Raw genomic sequence first — 21,329 nt, 5'->3', positions numbered from 1 at the left:
ACAAGGGATGAGGCTATGGCACTCCTAATGTCTGACCTGGCTTGTATCTCTTACTGGGGTAAAAATAATCTTGTTGTTTTTAATGCATCAAAGACTTACTTTTTACACCTATCAACCCGACAGAATCTTCCACAGGAGTACCCACTAAAATTTAATAATATCCAGCTCAATCCAGCATCATCCTTGAACATGCTTGGGGTTTCATTTGCTTGGTATTTATCTTGGAAAGATCATATTACATCTCTGGTATAATCTGCTTCCAAGAGATTAGGTCAGCTAAGTTGACTCTGTACCTTCTTTACCTCTGCAACGTTGTTGGGTTTATACATGGGATTTATTCTCCCGTTGTATGGCGCACATCTCTCATGTGTGAGGAGGCTCTCCACATAAAGCTCTTCTTAATAGTGTGGAGTCAAAGGCATTTCGTCTCATTAACTCTCCTCCTCTTACTGGCTCCCTTCAACCTCTGTCTCTTCGCCGCACTGTTGCCTCTTTATCTCTTTTCTATCACTACTTCCATGATCATTGCTCTTCTGAACTTTCTGCTTGCCTCCCTCCACCTCTACGACAAGTGCATAGCACCTATCTAGCAATAAACTCGCATCCCTTTTCTGTGCAGCTCTCTAATGCAAGAGTTAACCGTTACTCCCAATCCTTCATTTATGCAACAGGTCGTCTCTGGAACTGTCTCCCTCTGTCTGTATTTCCTACTTCCTTTGCTCAGTGGCAGTATCGTAACCAATGACGTCTTGCCTAAGTGACGTATTTGTTGCTGCTGTAAAGCTCGAATTGGGGAAAGTTTCAATACCATCTCAGCACTTCTGCGGCACCTCGGTTTGGGTTACCTTTCCTAGAAGGGTAGTCAAGTCGTACCCCACCTGCTCGTGGTGACCTCGCAGACACCCTGTTTTTTTGTTTTTTTTCCATTTCTGTTTTTTGTGCTTTTTTTCCTTCGGTTTTCTTTTTTCCTCCTAAATTAGGGTGACACAAACGGGGGCGGCACTACCCGGGTTTTTCCCGGGTAGTATTGTATATACGTTTTGCTGTTGTTGTCATTGTGTTTTTTTTGTTCACCCTTATCATGAGTAAACAACACCAGTGCCCTCGCTGCAGTAGATCTGTAGCAAAAAGTGCACAAGCACTGAAGTGCGCCTACTGCAGCGAGTGGATTCATATAGCTTGTGAAAATTTGGATGCAGGCGACTATCCATTCATGAAGAGGAGCCACCAGCTGGGCTTTCGCTGGCTGTGTAGCCAGTGTGTTGCACCAACAGATGAGGTCTTGGCTGGTGGAGGAAGTAGTACCAAGAAGGAGTATGAAGATAAAGTTATTGGGCCAATCTTTCAAGCAATCAGAGACGTATCAAATAGACTGGAGGCACTAGAGACCAAGGTCTCATCACCCATGGCGGTCACACAAGATCAGGCCACGTCATTTGCGGATGCTGTTCGTGGGTCTCTCGTGGGGGGAGGGAAGGATCTGCCTGGGGGCATGATTGAGATCAGTGCTCATGGCCAGAAAAAAGCCATTCATAGTCAGCATGTACTGATTGTGAAACCAGAGAGTGGTGCTGATGCCCTGACAAATCAGATGGGACCAGAAGACATCAGAGGCGTACTTAACTCGGTACCGGTTGACAGCTGCCTTAAGACCAAGGCTGGTGGGCTGGTAATGAAGTTTCCGTCAGCAGAGGCCGAGGGGGAAGCAACTGGGATGCTGACTGATCATTTTGGCTCTGAGGGCACTTTTTGCATATCAGAGCCAAAGAAAATGTTGCCTAAAATGACCGTGACAGGCCTTTCCTCTTCCTTGGATGACTCTGACATCATCCCAAATATTCTGAGAAAAAAACAATAAAATTAAGATGCTCGTTGATCGAGGTTGTACCCTCAACCTTCTCTTCACAAGGACAAGGAATGACACCAAAACTGCTGTCTTGAAGATGTCGCCAGAGGTGAGATCCTCCATTGTAGAACAGGGCAATTACATCTATGCGGATCTTACAAGATGCCGCGCTTTCGATAGATTCTGGGTTACACAGTGTCATCACTGTCAAGGCTTTGGTCATACATTTGAGAGATGTTCTAGGAAAAATGATGATCCTAAATGTGTCTTTTGTGCTGGAGCCCATAAATCTAAGGACTGTAGTAACAGAAATTTCTCCCAGATGCATCAACTGCTCCTCTTTAAGACATCAAGATGCTAATTCAAAGTCACAGGTGGTTGCCCATTTTGCTTCAAGTAGAGAATGTCCAATTATGATTTCTCATAGGAATAGATTGAATGAAAACACCAATTTTGACCATTCAAAAAACTGACTACGGCCCTCTTGAACCAGTTAAGGATGGGTCTTTTAAATATTCGTTCCATCCGTAATAAGATAGACTATATTAATGAAACCCTAAATCAGCACGAGCTTGACATATTGTGCTTGACTGAAACCTGGTTGTATGAGTCTGATATCAATATTATTCGTAATGCTTTGCCTAAGACACATTCTATTATTAGTATTCCCAGGCCTGCTGCTGACTATCCAGGAGGAGGCGTAGCACTCATCTACTCGGCAGCACTTGCAAACGTTTCTGTCATTGACTCAGACCTGACCCCATCATCATTTGAATTTATGGAAGTATTAATAAATTTCCATCAGAATACCATTAGAATTGCAATTGTCTATCGACCAGGTCATCCGGGCAGAGATCGAGGTTTTATGGAGGAGTTTGGGCAGTTTCTTGAAGGGTTTTCTCTTAAACCTGGAGGACTTCTTGTTTGTGGTGATTTCAATTATTGGGTTGATAGTCCAGAGTCAAAACCATTTTCTTCAGAATTCCTTGAGTTGATCACCCAGAACAATTTTTTCATTCATGTGAGTAATCCAACTCATGTCTCAAGACATGTCCTTGACTTGATCTTGTCCCCTGTTGGTTGCAGGTGCGTATCAGATGTGGAGGTTGACTCATTTGACCCCTTCATCTCTGATCATGTTCTGATCACTCTTAGTTTTGATGTCCTGAAATCCCCTTCATATAAAAAGGTCATCAGGTTCAGAAATTATAACAATGTTGACCGCCAGTTGATGTGTTTTGAAATTGATCAACGTTTAAACTCCATCGATTCTTCAAGTCTTTCTTCTGGTGAATTGGTTGATATTTACAACAACGAGCTCAAGTCAATTTTTGACCATTATTGTCCTGAGGTAGTAAAAACAATCACTGTACGTGATAATTCTCCGTGGTATGGTCCATCCATTAATTCTTTGCGTAGACAACGTAGAAGGGCAGAACGTGAGTGGCGCTTGCAGCGGACCGAAGTAACTCGTTTGCGTTATGTTTTTGCGAGAAGAGCAGTCGTTCACACTGTAAAAGCCCAAAAGGCTAGGTATTATCAAAATAAAGTTGATTCATGTGGTGGTGATAAAAAAAAACTGTCTGCAGTTGTGAACAATTTGGTTGGTCGGAGGAATGTAATTGTTAAACCAACTTCTTTATCTGATGCCCAATTGGCTTCTGATTTTGCTTCATTTTTTACAAGTAAGATATCTCGCATAAGAAGTGATTTAGACAGCAGTTCTCCTAGTGAAGCGTACTCAGTTGACTTCCAGCCATGGTGCACTGGGGATCATTTGCTTTCAACATTTCATCCACTGGATGTAAACAAAGTCAAATGTTACATCAGAGAACTTAATAAAACCTTTTGCTCACTCGATCCATGTAACATGCCACAACTACCTGGTGTGTATGAGCATGCTGCAGACTTTATCTGCAACATAATAAATAGATGCTTCTTAGAAAGTAATTTTGTGCAGTCTGAGAAATGTGCTTTGCTTAGGCCCCTAATTAAGAAACCTGGCCTTGATGTTGAGAGCATGACAAATTATCGTCCTGTCTCTAACCTGTCTTTTTTTATCCAAGATTATTGAGCGGGCCATACTCGACCAACTCTTACCACTACTGGAACACAACAGAGTTGTTCCTGTTGTTCAATCACATACAGAAAATACCATTCGACTGAAACTGCACTAACAAGGATTCAGAGTGACTTGGTGGCAAACACTTGTAGTGGGATGTCCTCTCTCCTAGTTCTGTTGGATCTGTCTGCAGCTTTTGATACAGTAGATCATAAACTGGGGGAAGGCGGTGGCTGAATCGGTAGAAAGGCGGCCTGCAGTCCTAATGGACCCAGGATCGAATCCCGGCTGGGGCAGGGAACAGTTTAAGGATTTGAATCTCCTAAAAGCAGACTTTCCTGATCTACCAGATGACCCGCCGACATGTCGTAAAAACACCCCCGCTAATACCAATACACCAGTCCTGTATGAGACAGCCCTAGCATGTATTCAATATGGAAGGTGGGTGTTAGCGCCGAAGTGGTGACATGTGGAGGTGTAGGAGGACTACTGGGCCTCGGAATGAGTCACTGCCCCCGAGAAATAGGCCCTGCAGCCTTTGCCCAGAGTCGGACACATTAAAAAAAAAAAAACTATTGTTGGATGATCTGTATTTTTATGGCGTTCGTGATAGTGCCCTTTTGCTCCTTAAGTCGTATCTGTCGGACAGATCTCAGAGAGTGGTTGTTGATTATGCTAGCTCTGATTCTGCTCCTCGTCTATTTGGAGTCCCTCAAGGATCAGTTTTGGGTCCAATTCTATTTACTGTCTACACAAGTAGTTTATCGTCTCTACTTGATGCTCATGATGTGTCCTATCATTTTTATGGTGATGACACCCAGCTCTATGTTAAGATGTCAGATATCAACGATACTAAGATAAAGTTTGAATCTCTAATGTCTGATATTAAGATTTGGATGACTAAGAGGAAACTTAAGCTGAATGATGGTAAAACTGAGATCATCATCATCAGAGGAAACAGAAGGGGCGATGACACTGACAATGCCTTGGCTTTGAACATTGGCGTGTCACAGCTGCATCCAGTCAGTTCTGTTCGAAATTTGGGTGTTTATTTTAATTCTAAGTTAAATTACAAAGAACACATTAATCAGGTTGTAAGAGGGTGTAACTTGCATATCAGAAATCTGTACTCTGTGAGAAGATTCCTGAATAGACAGTGCCTCTTAACATTGGTCCATGCAGTGGTCTTGTCTCTTGTTGATTATTGTAATTCACTGTGGGTTGGTCTTCCAAATAATATACTAACAAAAGTTCAGTCTGTGTTGAACAGGGCGGCACGGCTTATCTTTGGTCTCCCCCCGAGAACCTCAACTACCCCGTTTCTGATTGAGTTGCATTGGTTACCAGTCAAGGCTAGAATTGAATTTAAACTGTGTCTTATTACATGCAAGGTTCTTAAGTTTGGTGAACCGAAGTATCTTGCTGAATTGTTAAAACTCCCATCAACACGCCCAGGTGTGATGTTACGCAGTGAAGATGATTCCTTGCGTCTTGATGAGCCAGGAGCCATTCACCAGTCATCTTTCTCTGATCGTTCTTTTGCATATAGAGCCCCTAGATTATATAACATTGCCATTGTCCATAAGACAACTCTCTACTGTTGAATCCTTTAAGAGACAGCTGAAAGCCTTTCTTTTTTCAAAATGCTACGACCTGGAGAGAGGTACTATGACGGATGATTATAGGGTTTAATTATTGCCACTTTCATGTACATATGATGCAGCTTGTATTATATACAAGAAATGTCACAATTCTTGTAATTGTAAAAATAATGTATGTGTGTCGAGCGCTAGTGAATTCCCAAAAGGAAGAACTGGCGCTTTTGAGAAACAAAAGGCCAGATTATTATTATTATTATTATCTCCAGTCTTTCAAAGGCAGTGTGTCCAGGCATCTTGAAATGAACAGATCTTGAATTTGGCTCTCTTTTGTATTGTTTTTGTTTGTTTTTTCTTAGAAGGAACTGTTTCTCGGGCTCGTAGCCTTTGGTTCCTTCTTCCTCGCATAAGAAAAAAAAAATACGGGAGGCAGTGAGGGCTAGTGCACCAGACTGTGCTAAAGTGTCTCCATCTATGCCTGTGCTTGTCAGCTTTCAGTAAGTGTTAAATTTCTTACATTTTTGTTGTTTTTCATCCTTTATGCTAGTTCATTAGATGTTTGTAGTGCATAAACAGTATTATTCAGATGTAATACACTTAATACACATGCATAGTTTCGTGCACACATGCGCAGAATGTATATGCGAATTTACCACATACACGAAGAGTCTGGGAACGTAACCCTCGCTTAAATTAAGGGATTACTGTACAGTGGGCTCGCACAGTGCGCGAGAGATTGGGCGGTGCATGAGCTCACACACTGGGAATTCGCGTACTAGGAATACATAATCTTATGGGAATAATTACATATGGGCGGTACTCCCTCATACCTGGACATTTTTTGGCCCTTAGAGACATAATAAAGGTCATATGTTTCAGACATTGTACTAAAGCTATAGCTACAATAACAAAGATACGGGTAGTCACCTTAACAACAGTAGACAACAGGCCTGATGACCTTAAATAACAGGGGTTCCGAGGCGCGGCAACACTTACAGTGCCGCACTCCCCACCGCACCTCCCACCACACCAACACTTCCCTCCACAGACTTCTCTTGATCACCTTCCCTAGGAGCATCAAAGTCACTCACTTCGGCCATAAACCCTTCAAAGTCCAATGCTGACACTTCTGACATTGCATCTTCTTCATCCTCAACAGGAACAGGAGCAGACGATGTCGATGGTTCCGCTATTTCACCAACTTGAGCCCGCTGTGTGTAGCTTGTTATGAGCGTCTGTCTTCTCCTGTTTATTTCTTCCGTGTGCCTGTCTGTGTAGAAACGGAAGAGTTTGTCGATACCGACCAGAAGTTCCTCCGTTCTTAGGTTGCTTACTTCCTGTTCCTTCACCTCTCCATGAGCTTATCCACAGCAGCAAGGATCTTGCTAATGTTTGACATACACAGCTCAGTCCTGCCTTCCATCACGCTAGGCTGCTCAACTTGACTCTGTCTGGCACATCAACATGACGACACGTGACGCGCTCTGTGAGGGGTGGTCTCGCACTAGTAGAAAATGGCATTTTTGAGCCCCTCCTTGCCTTCCTTGCGTTCTGTGCGGTAAACTCGCGCATTAAAGGGTTTTTGGTTATGATTTTTGGTCACTCGTGCACAAGGCAAATCGCGCACTGCGGTGACGCGCACTGTGCGAGCCCACTGTACTTCTAAATGGACCAACAAATAAAACAACAAATAGAACACCATGTACCATTATTTAGGCAACTTCTGGGCTTGTTAAGAAGGGAGGGAGGTGGGTATCAGAGGCTTGGGGCATCTACTCTTGGTGTATGGGACAGAGCGCCCTGTTTTCACTGTCACTGTCACTGCTGAGGTCTCCTGGAGGTGCTGTAAAGCCTTCAAAGTCAACAGCTGAAACCACGATGAACAGGTGGGTACTGCTATGATGTTAAATGTACCACGGGATGTGAGGTACAACGTGTTCTCGTGGCAATATTGAGGAGAAGTGTCTGTTTACCCAGGAAAGTCGGTAAGGTGGAATGCAGATAGCTGGCCAGCCACCCGCCATTTTGAATGTGGCTTATTGCCAGCCACCAGCCTTCATGTGATTGACTTGTATTGTCCAGCCCAACACTCGTAGTAATGGTGGGAAGTCCATTTTTCCTTGGAGTCATACAGCCAATTCACATGTTGGGAAGTTCAATTCGCAGATTTCGCATTCGATAAAAATAAGCATTTTCTGGGTTGACCATGCATTGTAGGTGATTCGCACTGTGTGAGTTTGCATTGTGTGGGGTGCACTGTATATATATATATATATATATATATATATATATAAATATACAGTGCTCGTCAGAAGTATCGAGTGCCCTGCGTCCCTCCTATGAAACAAACCTTTCAACATTGACAAAACATATAAATAATGCATTTTATTTACCTTCAGTGCTTCGTAGGGTATCCTTTTACGCTTCTTCACGGACCTGAGACGTCTTGGAAGTGAAAGGGCGAGGTTCCTGAGGTGCTGGAGGGGTATTTTGTCCCAGGAGTCACGAATGGTGGCTTCCAGCTTAGGCAGAGAGCTCACGTCCTTCCCTTGGAGATTCTTCTTTACGAGGTACCAGAGGTTTTCAATCGGGTTGAGGTCTGGTCTATTTCCTGGCCAGTCTTTCATGAATGATACCTAGCAGTCATGAAGCCAATTGGTGACTGATTTGGCCTTGTGAGCAGGTGCACCGTCCTGCTGAAACACTCGTGCACCTGTTAGCTCGAATGACTCAGGTAAATGATCACACAGAAGCTCCAGATAAACATCCTGATTCACTCTGCAGTTCTTGGGAAGCACAACAAGCTTCCCCAAACCTTTACCAGAAAAACAAACCCCATACCATGAGTGAATCAGGATGTTTAACTGTGCTTTCAACGAACCGTGGATCAAGTAGGTCACTACCTTTGCCCCGGTACACACGTGCTGCTCTGTTGCAGGTAACACTAAACGTTGCCTCATCAGACCACAACACTGACAACCATTGTTCCTCACCCCAGTTAAGGTATTTGTCAGCAAAGGCAAGCCTATGAAGTCGCTGGTAACAAGTGAGAAGAGGCTTTCTCACAGGCCTGTGACTTGTGTAACCAAGTTCATGGACCCTTCGAGACACTGTGCGCATAGAAACCTCACCAAACACTTCCGGGTTGCTCTCCTTTATTTTCCTTGCACTCACACGAGGATTAGACTCCACTGCACGTTTTAAAACATTAACAGACTTCGGGAAAGTTTTCCTAGGCCTACCAGACCGCGGTTTCTTTGTGGGAACATCACCACTGTTTTCCACCTGAAAACGCACGCACCACCTATGCACTGTTGATCGAGCCACGCCAACCAATTCACTAATTTCCTTAGTTTGGTGGCTTGCCTCCTTTAGAGCAATGATCTAGGATATGATTTCACTTGATAGTTCACGGGTAGGTGCCATAACAAAGTGGCGAAAGGCAAAACACTGCGGGACACTCGGTAAAAAATGGCGCAAAAAGAGAGGGAGACGCGGCGGAGTTCCTCTCTCTCAGGCAGCCTGTAGGCAGCTGAGGCGGGAACCAACCAGCGCATAGGAAGGCCTCAGGGTACCGTGACGTCATACTAGCGCCGCAAACTTCTGGGTCAGTTTTTACTTTAAAAAACGGGTGATTCTTTTTTGGCCATAAGTATGCGCGCATGGCCATGGGCGCTCGATACTTCTGACGAGCACTATATACAGTGCACCCCCACACAATGCGAACTCATGGGTGCACTATACACAGTAATCCCCGTACTAATTGGACGCCCACTTTCCAGACATCCCTACTTACTGGATATTTTGGTCCCGGGATCCAATATTCCCAAATTGGGGCCAAAAATTGCAAAAATTTAGAAAAAAAAAATTGACTTTTTTTTCCCCCCCGTAATTTGAGCTCGGCGCGCACAGCGCGGACCAGCTGTGTTTTGATGTGTAGTTCTGCTGCTGTCTGTTAGAGCATCCCTGCATCCTCCCCACTTACTGTCTGTCTCTTGTTGTGAGTGCACGCTCGTCATCTTGGCCGCCCATGTGCTCGCTTTTGTGGTGGTGCCTTACCTGCTGCAGGCTCTGCTGCTGCTCTCCTGCCTCTTGTTAGTGTGTGTGATGATGTGTGTGGTTTTGACTCTGGACAAGAAGAGCGAGATATTGGACAACGAGGACATGGGATGGTCAACCTCACGCATCCTCCGTGAATTTAACCTGGCCCAATCTACTTTCTATGATATCAAGAGATCCCACAACAAATTCATGCAATACACGGCTGACTTCTCGTCGAAGAACAAATGCAACATGGAGAGGAAGATGATGTTTACTCCCCGGTATGCTGAAGTCGACCGCTCCACGTTGATTTGGTATCAACAGCAACGTGCTGCTGGTGTGCTGGTGCGTGGCACGGAACTGAAGGCTGCTGCTGAGAAGTTCGCAAGGCTTCACAACGCCCCAGACTTCAAAGCATCCGAGGGTTGGCTCTTCGTGTTCAAGTTACAACTTGACCTTACCAACTGTGAGGCCCATGGCAAAGCTTTGGATGCCAATGAGGATGGAGTAGAGGAGTTTTGGCACAAGGTGAAGCGCTTGATCGACAGGGAGGGCCTCACTCTTGGTCAAGTCTACAATGGTGACGAAACTGGTTTATTCTATCGCTCATTGCCAACGAACACTCTAGCTGAGGAGACGGAGAAGCGTGTACGTGGCCGCAAGCTCTGCAAGCAACGGATATCTGCTTTACGTTGTGCCAATGCTGACGGCATGCACCGGCTCAAGCCCGTTATTGTTGGCTGTGCAAAACAGCCTCAGTGTCTTCGTGAGGTGATGGATGACCTTCCTGTCGTTTGGTACCATTTGAAGGCATGGTTCACTGCCCACGTCTTCAAAGACTGGTTCCACTGCCATTTCATGAAGGAGGTCATCCATTACCAGACAAAGACACTGGGAATCCCGCGCGACCAGATAAAGGCCCTCCCTCTCCTCAACAATGCACCTGCTCACCTGTGCGACAGGGACTTGATGGCTGAGAATGGGCGCATTAGGTGCATGTTTCTGCCACCTAATACAACTGCTTTCATCCAACCAATGGACCAAGGAGTGTTCGTGGCAACGAAGAGGCTATACCAACGGAAGTTCCTGGACGAGGTGATGGTTGTTCTTGAGGACGAGGACGAGCGCAGGAAGGGACGGGACACGCAAGGCCAGTGGACTTTGGAAAACCTTTGCTGCTGCAACATCAAATCTGCAATCTACAGCTGGGCCAGTGCATGGAAGGAAGTCCCTGTCAAGACTCTAGAAAATGGTTGGTCTTGTCTGCTTCTCGGAATGGATGTGGAGCACGATTTCTTAGGTTTTGACGTGGATGACTTCCATGTATGTCTAAGTGCGCATGGCGACGATGTTGATGTGGAGGAAGTGCGTGAGTGGTTGGATGACAACAAGGGCGATCCTTGGTATCAGACCATGTCTGATATAGGGATCGCATCTTCGGTTGCAGGTGTCAGTACCCAACTTGAAGATTCCGATGAGGACGGCGACAATGATGTGGACTCTTCTCAGCGTGACACTACTCCAGCCATCCCCAAGCTAAGCACACTCTGGGAACACGTAGAGTTCGTTCTCAACTACCTGGAACACCTGGACTGTGACAGGGAGATGCGGCCCTTGGAACTTGTGGAGGTAGTGCGCACTTTCAGGTAGCGCATCATTAATCGCCAAAATCGTCATTCCTTGTGTCAATCAATCATTTACAGCTTTTTCAGACCCGTTACCCCTGCTGTGCCCTGCCCTGGCTCCACACCATTGCCTTCCCAAGACAGGACCTCAGAGCCACAGCCCAGCACATCAGGCACGGTGGAGTCACCACTGGACGTGAGTTTGTGCCTGTCTTCAGAGTTGTCTACAGTGGGTAGTCCATCACCACGACCCAGCAACGCACCCCTTGGCCTCCTCCTTCAGCTACCCTCAGACTCTGACAGTGATTAAATGACAAGAACCCTCCACTAGACCACACAGGAATTTACAGTGTTGTGCAGTGAAGAAAGCAGTGCGTAGTGTTAAGAAATTAGAATTGTGAGTGCAAAGACTAAAGTGCAGAGTGCAACACTGATTTTATTGACGTTCAGTGGAGCGCAAATTAGACTAGTGTGTGTAATGTTAAGAAAATGGATTTATAAGTGCAAAGACTTAAGTGCAGAGTGCAACACTTATTTCATTAAGATGCAATGGATCGCAAGTAAGACTAGAGTGCGCAGTGTTAAGAGAATGGAATTCTGAGTGCATATGACTAAGTTCAGTGCAAGACTTCATGTACAGTGTCCTGCAGGTGCTTCAGGTACTCCTTTTTACTGTCAGAGTCTGAGAGGAGGCGGGTTATTCATTCAGATGGCCAGGGACTTGTTGTAAGTACCCAGAATGTTTCATATTGTACTGTATTTTCCATACTTACCCCTAAAGCCTTATTTCACTCCTTAATGTTCCTTATTGGTGTGAATAGGGTCTTAGGTGCTATGCATGTCCAGTAGGGAGGTGTTTTTCTGAGTTAGGCTAGGTTAGGGTCCATAAGTACCAGTCCAGGAGCCAGGGTCTTGTTGTAAGTACCTAGAATGTTTAATATTGTATAAACTCACCTCTAAAACCTCATTCTCTGGTTCTTTTGCATTTATTTCAGTCTTTTATGTCCCTTATTGGTGTGATTTGGGTCTTAAATAGGTGCTATGCATGTCCAGAGGGAGTTGTATAGGTGTTTTTCTGAGTCAGGGTAGGTTAGGGTCCAAAAGTACAAGTCCAAGAGGCTGGGGCCCACTTTCCGGACATGCTTTTGGCTCTGTTAACCCGTCACGTCCCAAGCCTTTCCGCACCTATGACATCCCCCAGTCCCGAGCCTTTTTGGAAAATTTTTTTTTCTTATGAAACTTCCGCTTAGGTCGAGAAACTATGGAAAATCTTGAAGAAAGTGGTCTCTGCGGTCTATAAGTGGTCTATACAGGTGCGGTTTCCCCCCGCAGGTATCGTATTCTGTAATGGGCTGGATATGCGTAAACGTTTTCTATGGTAAGGAGTAATGGGACAAACAACACACAACACCTCTACATTTATTGAATTTGTACTAATAAACAATAACAGTAACAATATAATATATTTCAGACACATATATAGGAAAAATAAGCATTGTACCATCGCGCGAGCATAGCGAGTTAGGTCCGAGTCGTATCATGCTATCTGCTAATTTTCTGTTATGAGTCTGCCGATCATTTTTTCTACTTGTATACTTCTGTTTCAATGACAGTTTACTAATTACAACTGTTTGTAAGTGATTTCAGATGTTTTCATTCATTTTGATGACATGCAGCATAAGTTTAGCGCACATCAGCTTAGTAAGCGCACTCGCTATGTCTCGTATTTCAACATACCAAATTGTTTTATCACTTTCCAATTATTTTCCCATTTACATAGAACCTTTCCCCCACCACTGTGAAGGTTTTCAATTATTTTCATTCATTACGAGGGCATTTAACGATATGCTAGCGCCTATTCACGTAGCAACCACGATCTCAAACACTCGTGTTTCATCATCTACTTTATTTATTCACTCCAATTATATTTTCCCACTTACATTACACACGTTTACACCCCTCCAATGCACTGTACATACTTACTGCCATTATTTATTCAAGTGAGCGTGAGAATATCGCCTGAAAATACCCTCGCAAGGAATGTTACGTCATACATAATACTCACACACTTATATACTAATTCACGCACACACTTATATACTAATTATTCACTTTATCACTTGCTGACTTTTATTTTGACTAATACGTGCCTTATTCATTCGACTAGGCGTCAGGAAATCTTATCTTTATAGACACGCTATGAATATTTGACTTAGGAAATACATCATCATATACAATAATTTGAACTTATATTATACCCGTAAGAATGTCACATAATAGAAAATATATAATAAGGGGCCGTATTTATTGCACTGAGCGACAGAATATCGCATCAAACAACCCTCTCTATGTAAGTTTCAACTTAGGGCTGATTTATATACTTACACCCAATGTTTGCACTTATGTTCTACCCGTAGGCACTTTATACTAATATTTGGCGATCCACATGACTGATATTTTCACAGAGCGTCTGTCTGTCGCATTTACATCATAATTTCTGCGTCCTTTCGCAATCACACCATGCTAAAATTGCAGCAACGTGTGGTATTCACTAAAACATGGGTGAATAGACAGACCCACGTCACACTGCACGCACTCATAGCGGGTGTCCTTCCTCTGTGTCGTGAGTCTCACCTGGGAATGACTGCACACGTGACACCTGCGCTGGGGCCTAGGTCTGTTGGGCTGGGGCGGGATAGGAGTGGGGAAATGGCGGGCGGATATTCTCTGGGGAGTGTGGGTAATAGGGGCAGTGCGGGGGCGCTGTTGGGGCCTTTCAACCGCATATTTTGCAAAGATTTCTCGTGTGAGCTCCCTCACAAACCCTTCAAAGGTTTCCTGAACTCCTGTGGTCATGGCGTGAAGGTGGTGGCAATTCAGAGCAGTGATATCTAGCAAGTGAAAGAACAGTTTCTTATACCACTTCATCGTGGTCCTGGCACACTCTACCGTCGATATCATGGAGTCTGACTGGTCCACGAGGCGCATGTTTATATTATAGTCCATGACACATTCAGGTTTCCAAACACGACGCCTGCTCTCGCTATGGTAATCAACAGAATCAGTACGGCGCATCAGGGGGCGGTGAACCGTGGACAAGAGGCTTACTTCTCTGTTGTGGTTCCACATTGTTGCAAGGATGTTGTTTGCTTTGAAGAAGACAACCTCACTCCTTGCAAGTTTCCGCCCTACCTTGACCATGTGACGCCGGTTCACCTTTACGGTTCCACAGACTCCCGTTTCATGTCTGTGAAGATAACGAGCGAGAAGAGGGCTAGTGTACCAGTTGTCGAGATAGAGAACGTGACCACGATGAAGGTAGTCTTGTATCATCGTCTTTACCACTGCTCCAGAAAGTCCTATACTTCGATCTTCTATTATGTCTGTCTGTGCACCGGTGTACAAGACTATGTCTTGCACGTATCCAGTCCTACAGTCACACATAACAAAGATCTTGAACCCAAAACAGTGCCTTTTGCTGGGTATATACTGTCTGAATGAAATATTGCCTCTCCACAACACGAGACTCTCGTCTGTGACGAGATCTCTATAGGGATAGAATGAGGATCGAAAGGTTTGCCTGAGGTGATCAAAGACCAGGCTAATTCGCCTCATTTTGTCCGTGTTGTTTGCATTTGCAGGGTCATTAGCATCATAAAAGTGGAGGCGACTTAGAATTTGTTGAAACCGATTACGGCTCATCACTTGACCAAATATGGGGGTAAACATAACAGGGTCCCTAGTCCAGTAAGCAGGAATTCTATTTTTTCTTATTATACCCATCAAAAGGACAAGGGCAAAAAATAAGAACATTTCTGGAATGGAGACAGGGTAATCATAAATCATTGAATGCCTACTCCTTGTTCCCAATATTTCACTTTCTAGCCGCTGGCCGCTTGCAAACAGGTTTGTTTGAAGCACGATCTGATCAACGAAGGCCTCACTGAAAAACAGGTGGAAAAAATCCAACCTGCTAGAATTACAGTGAATTCCTGGTGCAATGCAGCCAGATCGCCCCTGCTCAGTGAAGGGGTGAATGAGGGGAGAAAAATCACTCCCATCCTCCCAATCCCACGACACAAATCCCTCGTCCCCATCACCGCCTTCGTCTGGGTGGGGAGGAGATCCTGGTTGGGGAGGTTGGGGAGAAGGAGTACGGAGGGCTTCCCCACTGTCACTCCTCTTCCCTCTGCCTTTACCCTTTCCCTTTCCCTTACCCTTACGGCCTTGAGGAACATTAGGGGGCTGTGGGGATGAAATAGTTTGATATTGGGGAGCAGAAGACGTGCTGGGGAGTGGTTCCTCCCCACCTTCCCCCTCCATTACCACACCACGTGCTCTCTCACGCAACCTTGCTCGACCACGTGTTAGGGGATATTGGGGAGCATAAGACGTGCTTTGGAGTGGTTCCTCCCCACCTTCCCCCTCCCTCACAACCCCACGTGATAAGGAACGCACCCGCACTGGCCCACGTGATCCACTCTGCCGCCTCACACTGCGTAGTGAGAGCAATGACTCACCCACCTCACTCTCACTTTCCCTAATCCCAGGAATGTCCATTTCACTCCCCACTCCCTCCACTTCACTTCCTACCGCCCCAAACAGAATGCTTGGCCCATACCTGCTTAGACGACGTGGTGTGCGCTCTGGGCCACGATGCGTAATCACCTCCCGCCCATACCACGTGGCAGCACGTCCCACGTCTCCGTCCTCGTCCTCGTCCTCGACCTCGAATTCGGCTTCCAAGGCACGCTGGGGATAGGGATATGACATACCACGTGCCTTCTTTGCCTCCTGCCCCTCTCTAGCAGCACGGTAAGTCACGTACTGCCGCTTCCTTGGTGACGGAACTTCCTCGTCACTGCTGGTGGTTTCTTCCTCCTCTGGCTGCACATAATCTTTGTCCATCTCCTCGTCATCCAGTGGGGAATCACTGTTGCTGGTAAAGGTGTCCAGGGCGACTTGAATTTCGCTCTCTGAGAGACCTTTCTCAGCCATGTCTGAGCAGGACCGTGGCTACCAGGTGAGTGGACGAGTGGCGGGCTAGCGCGGGTCGCGCGGGGTCGCCGAGTGTCCCTGCCTGGTGGCAGGTAGGGGAAGGTCAGGCGAGGGTACGTACCGCAAATCAAGCGCGAAATTTGAAAATTGTCGAAATTATGCACATTGCAATTGCACAATGTACTGGTACGTCGCCGGGACTGGCAAATGCAAATCGTGGTGACGTACCCATACGTCGTCGGGACGGGGCGGGTTAAAGCTACATTGGGTCTGGTTAGTACTTGGATGGTTGACTGCCTGGGAACACCAGATGCTGTTGGCATAATGTTCTCCCTACATGTCAGGTGGGGTTGGTGGAAGATTAGTGCCCCTCCCTGTAAAACAATTAACTCTAAGCCCTTGGCCACCCCGTTTGGGATACATGGCGTCTGGCAATGAATGAATGAATGATGAATATCAGAAAGTAGAGGGATTACTGTATATATATATATATATGTGTGTGTGTGTGTGTGTGTGTGTGTGTGTGTGTGTGTGTGTAAGGAAAAACACGAGTAATGGAGAGAGGGATGGCGTTGGTAGTGAATGGTGATGGATGGAATATTTCAAATTTGTTGTATGCTGATAATGCAGTGCTACTGGCAAATACTGGGCAAGAGCTTGGTAGACTAGTGTAGAGTTTTGTAGATGTCTGTGAGCACCATTCCTTGAGAGTAAATGTATACAAGAGAGTAACTGTAGACAAGAGTAAAGAGATGGTTATTGAGAGAAGCTGACTCCCAGTGTGATGTTACAGAATAGAGAGAGACTGGAATTGGTGAGAGAGTTCAGATATCTGGGTACAGTGATAGAAAAGAGGGGAAAATGTGCAAAAGATGTGGGAAGTAGAGTGACACAAAGAAAGAAAGTAGCTGGTGCTATGAAGGCCTTGATAAAAAACAGGTTTGAGTCTTGCAGCTGCGCGAGGCTTACATGAAGGAGTGATAGTGACAGCTTTAACAAATGGATGTAAAATTATGGTGTGCAAGAAAATGAAAAGTCAAGAGTAAGAGAAGTGAAGATGGGACTGCTGGGGAATGTATGTGGAGTACAGAGAGTGGCTAGGATACGGAATAATGTGATTCGTGAAAGACGCGACGTGAAGAAGTCTGTGGACACAAGAATCAGAGAGAGTGTACTAAGATGGTATGGTCATGTGGAGAGAATGGATGACAGTAGAGTGGTGAAAAAGGTATATCTGAGCAAATTTGAATGAGGGAGGAGGTAAGGTAGGCCAAGAAGAAGGTGGAGAGATTTGGTGGATTAGTGTGTAAGGAAGGGAGGTATGGAAGTTGGTGAGGTTAAGGGACTGACAAGAGATCATGCTGACTGGATGATTTTTGTGCTAAGTGCATGACCAGGGATTTGGCACCCCTTTTTAATGCGACAGCATTTGGACTGGCTCTATCAGGTAGGTATATGTGAAGCTACAGAATGTGGTGAAATTTGTTTGGCTATAAGATGGATCCAGGATTTTGAGGGCTTGAATGATGAGTGAATGGAATTGTGGCCCATTGAATTGGGCAAACATTGGCTGTCTGGACATTGTTATTCCTCACCCTGCCCTAGGATGGGAAAGGAGGTCTGGGTGATGATGATATTAATAATAATGAGCTGCCTTATAGGGTTTCAGGCAGATTTGCATTGCAGTTGACCTCCTCAGCCAGTCTCTTCTTCACCACTAGATAAGATGTCTTATCAGATTATCTCTTAAAGAAATCAAAGGACCTCCTTAGGGTTCAGTGTGTTTGTCCTGAGGGCTTATCAGTTGCCACATACTGTAACTATTTTTCTGTTAGGTGGTAAAACTTATCATTAAGTTCTCATGATAATTTGTGATCCAGTGATTAGAACACCCCATGCAGAGTGACAGGTTTGTGTATGTTTGATCCCCATGAGGTAACTGGAGGCTTTTTTTACTAAGTAATGCCACCAGGGGAGGTAGTCATCACCTACCCTTAAATCTTAAACCCTAGGCTGATTCAGTTTTTTTCACATGTAGCTTATTTTCTTTCTTTAATGCATTAAAAACTACATTCTTTAACCCATGGATTGTGCAATTACCTTTTTTTATCCCACCCCTTTGGGGCACAAAAAATGATGGATTTTTTTTTTTCTTTTGGCATCTGGTTTAAAAAAAAAAAAAAAAAAAAAAAAAGTCTTTGCATAGGGCCATGTGTAAGTTTACATACAGGAGTAGGGAAAAAATTATTTTTTTTTTTTTTCTTATAAACTTGAAGATAAACATCCAAGGCATCATCTGGTGAAAAGAAAAAAAAATCTCTCTCCGTCTTTGCGTAGCGCCGTGCGTAAGTTTGCGTGGGGATCGAGTTGTTTACAATGATTCACAGCCAGCATGGCCTGAGCTGTGGCTCGCAATGTGATGCTACCCAGCCTGAGCTGTGGCTCGCAATGTGATGCTACCCAGCCTGAGCTGTGGCTCGCAATCCACGGGTTAATTTGATGTAGGTTTTTCTTTTCAAGAATACCCCCCCAGTATCCCTGCTTGTCGTAAAAGGCGACTAAAAGAGTTGGCGGAGGGTTAGTGCCCCTCCCCAGAAAACAACTAAATAAAAAGACGAACAATAAGCCTCGGACAAGGACTGACCAAAAGATGATGACCAAGGACTGGACAAAGGACATGGTAATCGCAACGTGAAATGTAAGGGGAACGAATGATGAGGTGAAAGAGAGAGAGATTGTCCAGGTGCTTGAGGTTGCAAAAGTTGTTTGTGTGTGGAGTAACTGAAACTAAATGGAGAGGTGAGAGTGTGAGAGAATAGGAGTATGGGTGGGGTATATGTGCAGGAGTAGGTGAGAATGAGAGGGCAAAAGAAGGAGTGTGTATAGTTGTGAGTAAGAGATGGAAGAAGAACATAAGAGAGTATGGATCAGTTGGGTCAAGGATTGTGTGGGTATGATTGAAAGTTGGAATACAGATGCGGGCAATTGTGTGTGTGTATGAGCCAATGCAAGATCCTGCAAGCAGAGTGAAAGAAGAGTTCTGGACAAATGTGGAAGTGTGCATGGAAAAGTTTAGAAGGAATGAGAGAGTGTTTTTGATTAGTGATATGAATGGTAAAGTTGGGAATGTGAAGGTGGATGGAATAGTTGGTGAGTGGGGGGTGCCTGCTGAGATAGATGAGAATGGGAGTGCGTTAGTGGACATTTGTGCTGGGAGGGGGTTGGTGATAGCCAATACCCTCTTCTGGCACAAAATGATCCACAGGTGTACATGGCAAGTGATGAAAAGGGTGGGTGGTGAACTGAATGAAAGGAAGGCAATGATTGATTATGTGTGTGTGGATGAAAGGATGCGAAGATGTGTAATGGATGCAAGAGCTTATAGAGGTTGGGGGAGTGGACTTTCTGACCACTACTTGGTGGTGGCCAGAATCAAGATCCAAATAAAGTGGAGAAATAGAAGAAGGGAAGGATGGGAAGAAGGAGTATTTGCAAGAAGAGTGGAAAGGTTGCAAGAGGATGAGAAAAAGGCAGAATATAAGAGAGAAGTGGAGGAACGATTGGGCAAATATGAATTGGAGCAGACTGGGGACGTGGAAGGTGTGTACAGGACATTCACAGAAGCAGTATGTGCAGCATGTGATGTGGTGTGTGGGAAGAAGAGAAGACTGAGGGGGGTGCAAAGAACAGCGTGGTGGAATGAAGAGGTGAGACAGGCTGTGGCACAAAAGAAGAAAGCATACAATGAATGGATGAGAAATAGGGGTGTGGAAGAAGTTGAGAGGCGGAAGAGAGAGTTATATGTAGAAAGGAAGAGAGAGGTGAAAAGATTAGTAAGAGAGAGTAAGAAGAGAGTGGATGAGGAATTTGGAAGGAATTTGAGTGTAAAGTGGAGGGAGTGTAAGAAAATGTTCTGGAAAGAGGTGAAGAGAGTAAGACAGGGTGGAAGTGAAGTTAGCAGGGGAGTGAAAGATAAAAATGGTAGATTACTAGTGAAGGGAGAAAAAGTGGGCAGATGGAGAGAACACTTTAAAGAATTGTTGAACAAGAGGATGGAAATAATTCGAGTATAAGTGGCTGGGGAATGGCTGGGAGAAGGAGGGAGGTGAGAAGACAGGAAGAAATCAGTAGGATAGAAGTTGTGGAAGGTCAAATTGGGGATGGTGAACTGAGTGAATTTTTCTCTTTGAATGTTGGGTTGAAACAGGGATGTGTCATGTCTCCATGGTTGTTCAATCTGTACATGGATGGGGTAATAAAAGAGGTACAAGGTAGGGTAGTGGATGTTGGAGTGACCCCGATGAGAGAGGGTAGTGTTTGGAAACTCCCTGTACTGTTGTTTGCAGATGATACTGTGTTGTTGAGTGAAGACGAAGGAGAGCTGCAAGGCTTGGTGGATGAGTTTGGGAGAGTGTGTAAGAAACGGAATCTAAAGGTGAATGTAGGGAAGAGTAAAGTGATGGTCTTTGAGAGAGGTGAAGTCAGTGAATGTACAATGAGGTTGGATGGTGAGGAATTGGAAAATGTGAGTACGTTTAAGTACTTGGGTAGTGTGATGCGTAATGATGGAGGTTTGGAGGGTGAAGTGCTTGAAAGGGTACAGCAGGGAAGAAAGGTTGCTGGTTCCATGAAAGCAGTGATAAGAAACAGGGAAGTGAGCATGGAAGTGAAAAAGTTACTACATGACAGTATTGTGATACCAACTCTAACGTATGGAAGTGAAGCTTGGACGTTGTTGGAAGGACACAAGGCAAGAGTGAGAGCAGTGGAAATGAGTTATTTAAGAGGAGCCTGTGGAGTCACATGGAGAGACAGGTTGACAAATGAGGATATAAAGGAGCATTGTGGTGTGGATGTGGATGTGGTTGGATGCATTTGGAGGAATACACTGAGGTGGTTTGGCCATGTGGAGAGGATGGAGGGTGAAAGACTGTCGAGGAGAGTGTATGTGAGTGAGGTGAAGGGAGGGAGAGGGAGGGGAAGGCCGAGGATGAGATGGAGAGGTATATGAGGGAGAGGGGTGTGAGTTGGGAGCAGGGCAGTGAAATGGCGGGGGACAGGGTGACATGGAGGCGATTTGTTTGTGGATTGAGGCGTCTGGCAATAGATAGTTAGATAGACACCAAGAACACCTCCATCACTTTAATCATATTATGGTG

The 21,329-nt window shown here is 45.1% G+C and overlaps 1 protein-coding gene across 1 annotated transcript in view; it reads left to right on the top strand.

Moving 5' to 3' along the window:
• The window catches only part of bc10 (BLCAP apoptosis inducing factor bc10), a 63,128-nt gene that overhangs the window by 38,962 nt on the left and 2,837 nt on the right, over window positions 1-21,329 (top strand). The gene's annotated exons all lie outside the window — the stretch shown is intronic.

This window comes from Coenobita brevimanus, chromosome 94 (assembly GCF_032717465.1).
Source record: "Coenobita brevimanus isolate Jiangsu-jjx chromosome 94, ASM3271746v2, whole genome shotgun sequence".
NCBI classification, from domain to species: Eukaryota; Metazoa; Arthropoda; class Malacostraca; order Decapoda; family Coenobitidae; genus Coenobita; species Coenobita brevimanus.
The sequence above is the reverse complement of the archived record's forward strand: the minus strand, read 5'-3'. Positions and strand labels throughout refer to the sequence as shown.